We start from the raw sequence: 9,820 nt of genomic DNA on the forward strand, positions 1-9,820 counted from the left end.
TGTGATGATTCAAATGGGTGATTTTGTCATAAATCATATACAAATTAATTCTAAACTAGGGCACTTCTCAGAGACATTCAAATTAAATGAGTAATTTAGTATATGATAAAAATGATTTATAGATTAAGTGGGAAAAGATATTAGGATGACTAATTGCTCTTTTGGACAAAAAAATTAAATTAGATCTATGTCTTAATTTATACCAAAATAAATCCTCTATCAATGAGATTATTTTACATGAAGTCATACCATGATAAAACATCTATTGAATTTTAGGAGAAGGAAGGCCTTCCTGAAACTAAAACTGAAGGACAAACCATTAAGAATGTGACTAATAGGTATCATTTGATCAAATTTAAAAGAATTTTAATCCAAAACATCATAAGCAAAATATGTGACAGTCAAGAGCTTTAATATATGAAAAGGCCTATGAAAATGATAAATATCTAAAATAAAATGACAAAGGGACATGAAAAGAATTTACAAGAGAAGAGACACAGATATCCAAAGAGAACTAAAATGGTTAGTATGTTTAAGTGCCAAAGAAACACTGATTTCAAAAAATTGCCAAAACATTACTGTCCTCTTTCAAATAGGTTAGTTCTGTTAGTTTGTTTTAAATGATAATTCCTAAGGTTACAAATGGTATATAGAACTAGGAGAATATTGCTAGAAGTAAAAAAAATGACCATACATGAGGAGTCATTTATAAAATATAACAAACTAATATGGGTAGTATCTGGTGTGTATGTGATATGCAGTATATCCCTGGAATATTAGCAATAAAAAGGAATAGAGTGTCAATACACACTTCACAGAGGAATCCTAGAAACATTAAGTGAAAACATTTACAACAGACTACAGAATGTATGGTTCTATTTATATGAAATAGCCAAAGTAAAAGGTTCCAGATACCCAGAAGACAGATTAATGGATGCTTAAGGCTCAAGTTGAGTGACAGAAAAGAACTGATAATGATTTTTTAGTGTTCTGAAAATATTCTAAAACTGACTTGTGATTGTTGTACAACTCTTCGAATAGAATAAAAAATGAATTTTATAAATAAAATTGAATGGTAATGTGGATAGTTCAATGAAGCTGTGATTTTAAAGGGTTCATTTATAAGTAACTCATTTTCTATAGAAATGATTAAAGAAAACCATAGGAAAATAGATGTACACTCCTACATATTTATCTATGTTTATGTATATATGTAAAGTCATCTTCCAGATGTAGTAGTCATATTATTATGGAATACACCTGTTTCCACATAAAACAGGCAAGAGTGCATTCACTGGCAGGTAACCCTTCTCTTCACATGCTTTCAGGTACTCTGTAAATGCACAAGAGCCTGCTGCTCTCGCTCAGCCTGCAGCCAGGGGCTGACTCTGTGCCAGGAGGTACGGATGGATCCCTGAGCATCACATGCGCTGTCTCTGCTCTCCCACACTGGAGGTTCTAAACAGAGGGAATGCACATTAGGCAAGTAATTATGAGGTTCAAGGATGAACGATGAGACAAGGAAGCTGGAAGTCCCTCACTGAAGGTGTGGTAGAAACCCAGAGTGGATACTTCAATTACGAAAACACTATGGTAAAAGACATGCTGCATTTGGTACCACTCAGAATATTCTGCCTGTTTCAGTCACACCTATCCCACATTCCTGCTACATTCTGAAGCAGTTCTGCAAGGCCCCTGTCATAAATGTCCTCAACTGCAAAGTTGTAGCTGCCTTGAGGTCCTGAGTATATTTGAAACATTTACCTTTCACAGTCATTTGGACTTTGGGGAAGTGTTAGAAGTAACACAGCACCACAAATCGTAGGGACAGACATCAATTTAATTTGTGAGCCTGCTTTTCTAATGGATGGTGCTTGGCAGTACCATTCACCATTTTGTTTAATCAAAACCTTATAAGGACAAGAAAAATGTACTCTCATTACTTTCCTGCAAAATTTTATAAAATACCCTACTACCCCTCTTCCTGTAAGTTATAGAAAAGCATCTATGGCACTCATTTTACATTCATGTTATATTTAGAGGATGGAGCATAAATAGATGTTCACTTTCTAAACTCACCCAGTCATACATACATGATCCACAGAAGCAGAGAGAATATGTGTCACATTCTACAAAGAGAAATGAAACTAACTGTATAGAGATGAATAAAGATTAACTACTTTTAAATGTGGTTTAATATATGAACCATCATCTAAAAATAGTCAATGGTTTGATATTACTTTACATATTATTGAAAATATAATGAGTCAACATTTATGTTGACTACAAATAAGTTAAGTCAATATTTCAGATGTTCTCCTGCAGTATTACGAACACATTAATTATCTTCATGCCTTTCTGGATTTTCCAAAATTTTTGTGATGAGTGTCAATTATGTTAACAGGCACAAAAAGTAAAGACCTCTCCCCACTAAGTAAAATCCCTCTATAATCCCTCCTTTTATAGTTTGTCAAAAATCTCTATAATAGACCAAACTGATTTAGAACCCAGTGGAGAAGTACATTTTACATCATTTTAGTGCACCAAAGTTCATTCCTAAAATGTCTCTACAAAGGATCACTGTATTCTTCAAACTTCAGGGCTGGCCAAATAGCTCAGTGCCAGTCAAATAGCTCAGTGGATTAAAGCATCTGCTTAGGCAGACACAGTAACCAGTTCAATCCCAGTGATGTGCTGTACCGGCCCCACACCTGAGGTGCACTGAAATGACGATTGAGACTGGGGCGCACCTGTAATCCCAGCTCTTGAGAGCCTGAACACAGGCAGATCACTATGAGTCCAATCTATGCAGTGAGACGCTATAGACCCTGTACTAAAGTACAAAACAAACAACAAAAAGAAGAACAAAAAGAAGAAATTTCAGTGAACTTTCAGATCTAAATTATTTTTCTCTAATTTTGTTTTGCTCATGAAACAAGAGGGTAAAACATTTTATCTGTTATGTTTATGATGTCTACTATGTGGAAGGACTTGTAGGAGTCATTTGGCAAATATTGCTCAATGAGCAGATAGGACTCCCATTCCAACTCATCTGAATGAGCATCAGGAACTAAGCCCCTGATAGTTAAAATGACTAGGGAAAACATGTATAAATGCCACAGACACTGCCATATGTCAAGAGAATGCCCGTGTCCATGGTCACCTTCCCATACATTGTGCATGAACAATGTTAATCACCCTTGGCATAGGCTTATTGAGCGCATGACTCTGTCAGCCTCTGCTCCTCAGTAACCTTGTCCCTTGAGGCAGGTTGCCAGCAAAGCCCACAGGCCTAGAAACCAAGACAGCAGCAGCCTGGAAGAGGAAGGAAAGATGAGGAAGTCAAATTCATGGCTCACCTGTAAATCAGGAACAAGCAAGAGGATCAGGAAGAGTTGGCGGTGGCTGCCACTGAGCAGCACAGCTGGCCCAGGGCCACAGGAAGCAACCTCAGCTCCTTCCTCACCCCATGGCCTGTTTGGCCTTTCTCTCATTTTCCTTTCATGCCACTGTGTTAGAAAAGTCATTGTAGCACAAGAAAATCAATAAAAATTCAATTCCGAATAATAGTTCTTTGCAGCTTGGCAACACCGGGGAGTTATCAGCTCATTCAATGTTCTGGCAGTTAATGCAATGACATAAAAATAATTTACTCATTCAAACTAAATCAGCCAGTGAAAAATCATAGAATTTTGCTTTTAATAGTCATAGTCCTAGCCATTTGTCAAGACCCCAGGAGGATGGTACAATGTTCCATTAGTCCTCTGACTGCACTGGTATTCAGTTCAGCTTTGAATATTCCCCACCTGCACTTCTCTGAAGGAACAACAAGCCACATTTGTCATACATAAAGGGAACTCATAACTAAGCCCAGCACAGATCATTTGTTATAATAAAAGGGCCAGTTCAAATGCTTAACAGATGCCCACCAGCACAATGGGAAGTGAAGGCTGGGTGCATCCACTTGGTTCTGCCTCACCTCTCAGCCCTAAGCATTCACGGCCTGGGAAGTCTACCTTCTACTGCAGTTCCCAGGAGAAGCACATAAAAGTGCTCCTGTCAGGTAAATGCTTCGCTCATTGTGGTAAGTCTTATGTTTGGCATATTACCATATGTCTCTCCTCCCAGCCTGGCTAAAAGCCCTCAGCTTTGGTAGCCCCTACAGCTTATGCATATTTCTTGACTGGAGGATCCACACTGCTGTCAGGTGCTTTCTACCTTCTATTGCACGTCTTTGACTTGCATGTCCCAGTTTTGATGTCAGCCATGTCTCCCCAAGTGACAACTCACACTAAAACAAAATCCTAAATGGAGAATCCAATATGCCATGGATGTATAAATATATCTGTTCTATCCTAAAGTTTCTGACTATTTTATTTATTACTCCAAACTTTGCAGCAATGATGAAGGAAAGCTACTAGGGTAAATCAACATGGACTTTTGTTCTCTTGGTACCATGCAATGGGAACACCCTGCTGAGTACAACAATATGGCTTGATCTATGTGTGGGCTTCCACTGTGGCCATGAGGAAAGAAATACTGATTCAAAAGAGAAGAAAATCATTCTCTACTTGTAGTTTCTTTGTTGTCTGAGTATAATGTGACTCTTAAAGAAAATCAGTAGTTGATATCTTGTCTAAATAATATTAGCATAAATCTTTCTCCTCATTGAACTAAGAGAAAATAGCTGTATATCTATCCTATTTTGTATATATAGATATATACATATATAGTTTTTTGCTACAAAATGCACCTTCATTTATATCCCCTTTTTTTGTTTATGAATGAAGATAACTTAGTAGGATAATGATCTTAACTATCTTGTGCTTTTCCTTTCCTTTTTTTCTTTCCCTTTCCCCCTCCCAAGATTCTTTTACTTTCAATAGTCTTATTACCCATTTTACAACATCTATTATACATTTGGGATCTTATTTACTCTTTCAAGTTTTCACACTAGGGGAACAATATGATTTTTACACAGGTGCATCTGGGTTATATCGCGTATGAGTATGGTCTAAAGTTGTATACATTTATTTATAAAAGTCTTGAGTTTATCTTTTTTATGGCTGAGTAGTACTCCACTGTCTAAAAAGACCATACATTTTTTTTAAATCTATTCATCAGTTGGTGGGCATTTAGGTCATTTAATGAAAGATTTCACTATTACAAATTGTGCTGCTATAAACATGAGTGCACACATATTGCCGTGACATGATGTTTTTAATTCTTCTAGGAAGATACCCAAAAGGGGAATAGCTGAGTCGAATGTGACTTCCAATCCTAGTTTTTTGAGGAATATGTACACCGATTTTCCACAGTGGGTGCACCACTCTACATTCCTCCAACAGTGGAGAAGGGTTCTATTTTCCCCTCAGGTTCTCTAGAATTTGTTGTTATTTTTTCCCAATACCCATTCTTTCCAGAGAGATATGAAATTTCCATGTTGTTTTAATTTGCATCTGTCAAATGACCAGTGGTGCTCAACATTTTTTTTAATACTTTATTTGCTGTTTGTATGTCTTTAACTGAGAAGGGTGTATTCATCATAGATTCACATTTTTGAATTGGATTTTTCAATTTGGGAGGTCTATTTTTTTTTCCTAATGTATTTTCTACAGGGTCTCACTCCACAGATTTGACTCCGAGTGATCCTCCTGCCTTCAGCTCCCTAGGCGCTGCGATTGCAGGCTCGTGCCACCACACCCAGTCTCAATCTCCCTCTCAGCATGCCCTGGAGAAGGGCCAGCACGGCATGCTGGGGATCAAACCCTGGTCCTTGCACCTGTCTAAGCAGGCTTTTTAGTCTGCTGAGCTATCTGGCTGGCTCACTTAACTGTATGTCAACTTTTTTTTTCCCTCTACCAGGGAAGTTTTCTGCAATGCCACTTGTGAGCAGTTTTTTTTTTTTTTAAATATTTATTTGAAATCCTGCTTTTCACTGACTCCAATTAATCTTAAGTTATTCTTCCTTGCCACATCTAACAGTTACTAGATGGATTTCATATTGTCCATCAGTAATTTTTTTATTCAAAATGAAATGTTTATTTTTATAATGGTATGAATGTGAACCAAATATGTCTATCACTTGTTTTTTCACAGGAAACATGCTAAGAATATGCAAAGTACATATGCTCACTGATGTATACGGATCCTGCGATGTCTGGCTGGGCTTAGTCACAGACCACTCACAGTACCAGATTTTAACACCAGGTGTAGCACGATGTTAAATCCCTTCAGCTTCTACACTTGCACATCCCACCTCTAGCTGATAACAGAAAACAGTTTCCAGCATTACAGGGTTAGCTGGGTCTCACCCATCCTTTTCCATGGCATTGACATCATGGTCATCTTCCTCTGTCAGACTTCACAGCTTCAACTTCTGGCACACTGGCAGCTTTCAAATAAACCACTTCTTGTTTGTGTCTTCTTCTTCATCTTCACCACCAGAAGACTCTTTCTCCACCTCTTTTAACTATATTATAAATGGCTCTGCTTTGACACTATTCTCTTTGGCTAGTTCTTTTGAAACATACTTCTTGGAGGCCTTTTTCTGACCAGCTGATGTTGACCTCCTCTTCTAACAGGTCTGCATCACACGTCTCCTCCCAGCTGTGTGCAGTCCTGGAGAGGGCTGAGGCTCATGCATTGCCATTGCATACTCCAGACCATGAAGAAGGTGCCACTGAGCTTGTCTCTGGTTGTGGCAGAATCTGAGGGAATGGCACCTGAACTTGTTCACTTGTTCTCCAATCTTCTCATTAAAAAGAACTTTAGTCAGAACAAGAGGGCATATGGCTCTTATATCTACTCTTTTTATTTTAGCAACAATTTCTTTGCAAGATGAGTTGATAATGCCCTCTTTCTTCTTTCTTAAGAAAATCAAGCAGGATATTCCACATGTCTCTACAGTTCTCTCGAGATCATCACTTCAGTGTGGTCACCAATCTCACCCATAGTTTGCCTCCGAGCCTGAGCTGTACCCCCTCGCCCCCATCATTGTCTTTCTCCTCTTCTACAGCCCAAAGGGTGGCACACTGCACTTGAAGGGGGTGGGAGTGGTGTGTCACTGCTGGATTCTGAGGCATTTTTCTTGCCTTTGCCCTTTCTGGTTTCCTTTCTGTCCTGTACTACTGTCACTATTCTCAGGGGGAGTTTTGAGAATGACTGCACAGAGTTGTGTGTGTCAAGCATGCCCAGATAATCACAGACTTTACAAGAATTGCCTATTGGTTGCTTCTTTGGATTCACATGCAGATCAGTTCCAGGATTCTCAAACTCAGGATACAGAACATGCTTTCTAATGAAGCTATACAACACGTCTTGCAGCTTATTTGCTGTATTACTGACTTTATCAATAAGACAAAGAGATCTTTGATTGCAACTTTCTGGTATCTTCTGTCTGGAAAAGAAGGAATGACATTAATGACTGCAAGAGTTCTCTGCCTCTGACATGAAAAATGGATCGCCACTGAGGCTGTAAGTAGCTTGCTTGTGTGCTATGTTTCTCCATTACAGGTACCAATAGCTGTACAACAGCTTGTTTTCATCAAATAAAGCCGTTAACCCAATGTGGCTTGCCCTGGCCTCAGAGGAAGAGGCCCTGGAAATGGGTTCCAGAGCAGTGAGGTGGGTGGACAGCAGAGAGGTAGCTCGGCAGTTGCCTCAATTGAGCAGCAGGAAGAACTGTCCCAGACACTTCTGCCTGTCCATCCATGTTGGCAACACTGAGCCTGGCTATCTGGTGGGGTCACAGCTGTGTTCCCAGCCTGGCAGTTTGAGGCCACGTGGTCACCATTGGAGGGGCAGGAGTGCATGGTAGGGCTCTGGCCAGCATCCCCCACAGACACTTCCCTTGGTTTTCTAAATAAATCTCATTTCATGATTGCTAACTGCAAGCCTGTCTTTCATATCTGAAATCCTGTCCTCACATTTCCTTACCCTGTAGTGGATATTTTTAATAGAATTTTTATTTTCCTGGATATCTGCTTGAATCTGCCTTATGGATTCCATTTCCTTTCTATGGTGAGTATTCATGGCTTCCATACTTTTCTTAAGGTTCTCTCTTTTTTTTTTTTTTGTATCTCTAGAATCACTAAGCATGGTTTTCATTTTGGACACCATCTCTGAAGTTATATGAGAAATTACTTCTGATTATTTTCTAGCGCCTTATTCAATTATGGCTTTGTTGTTAACACTTCAGATAAGCCAAGTGGGCAGGTTTCAGATTGTCCCATCTCATTGCTTCCAGGTTTGTCTTTGGTGAACTGCATGTCTTATTTGTCTTAATTCCCTATCCCAAGTCCATAGTTAATTTAAAGGAAAAAATTCTAAAGATCAGACTAAAAACTAATGTAGTTGAGACTAAGAACATATAACAAAGAATCAAAGAACTGTAAGAGTTGGTTCTTTAAAAGATTAAACAAAATTGATAAGTCTTTAGCCATTCTTATCATGAAAATAAAAGTCTCAATTCCATGTAATGAACAATGCAAAGGGTGAAAGCACAACACATGCTACAGATGCAGAAGATCACTAGTATCTACTGTGTAATCTTGTACTCAAATAAGATAGAAAACCCAGAAGAGAAGGGCATACTTCTAGATATATATGAATTATCAAACCTGAATTAATTGCAGATGTAATTAAAAAGCTAGCAACAAATAAAAGCTTGAGTCTTGCTACTACTCCCAAAACTCTTTAGAGAAATTGAAAGAGAAGAAGTATTACCAAAGATATTCCTAGAAGCAAGTACTACCCTCATACCAAGAAAAGAGAAAAATTCAGTGAAAACATAGAACCACAGACCAATCTCCTTAATGAACATACACACAAAAATCTTCAATAAGGTACTTGCAGACAGAATGTGGAAAATTATCATGAATATTGCACACCATGACCAAGTGTGGTTCATCCCAGAAATTCAGGGTGGGATTAACATGTGCAAATTGATAAATATAATACACCATATCAACAAACCCAAGCACCAGATTCACATGATCATCTCAATACAGGCAGAAAAAGCTTTTGATGAAGTCCAATGCTCATTCATGATAAAAATCCTATAGAAAATTGGAAGAATCTTTATCTCAATCTGATAAAAAGCCATCTATGATAAACAAACAGGCAAAATCACATTAAATGGTCAAAGACTAAAATGTTTTACTCTATGATCACAAACAAACCAAAATATCCATCATCACCATTCCTGTTCAATGTAATTCTGGAAACCTTAGCCAGAGCAATTAGACAAGAAAAAGAAATAAAAAGAGTAAAGACAGGAAAGGAAGAAGCTAAATTATCATTATTTATAGGTGACATGATATTCTACATAAAAGATTCCCAAACCTCCACCAAAACACTTGTAAATTTAATAACTAAATTTAGTAGCATGGCTCCATATAAAGTCAACACTAAAAATCAACAGCAATCCTGTACACAAACAAGGAACTCACTGGGAAAGGAAGGAAGAAAACCACACAATACATAGAATAGAAAAGAATGAAATACTATCAAACAAAAGAGGTAAAAGTTCCTTACATTGGAAACTACAGCACTCTGGGGAAGGAGATCAAAGGGGCTATCAGAAAATGGAAAGATTCACTTGTGCTATGTAGGATGAGCCAGCATAGTGAAAATGGCCACACATCCAAAATTTTTATAAATATTAAACGAAATCCTAATCAAAATACTGATAACATATGTCATGGAATCAGAGAAAATAACCCTATAACTTATTGAGAACCAGTAGAGACCTATATAGCAAAAACAATTCTGAAAAGGGTGATGCTAGAGACATCAAAACTCTCTATGTTGAAATTAT

The 9,820-nt window shown here is 37.9% G+C and overlaps 1 protein-coding gene and 1 pseudogene across 1 annotated transcript in view; both read right to left on the minus strand.

The window, feature by feature from the left end:
* Positions 1–9,820, minus strand: part of Unc5d (unc-5 netrin receptor D) — a 260,172-nt gene that overhangs the window by 218,628 nt on the left and 31,724 nt on the right. The window lies entirely within an intron of this gene.
* LOC105742972 overlaps positions 6,311–9,820 on the minus strand; it is a 4,260-nt pseudogene continuing 750 nt past the window's right edge.

Source organism: Octodon degus, unplaced genomic scaffold, assembly GCF_000260255.1.
Source record: "Octodon degus isolate 3935 unplaced genomic scaffold, OctDeg1.0 scaffold00088, whole genome shotgun sequence".
NCBI classification, from domain to species: domain Eukaryota; kingdom Metazoa; phylum Chordata; class Mammalia; order Rodentia; family Octodontidae; genus Octodon; species Octodon degus.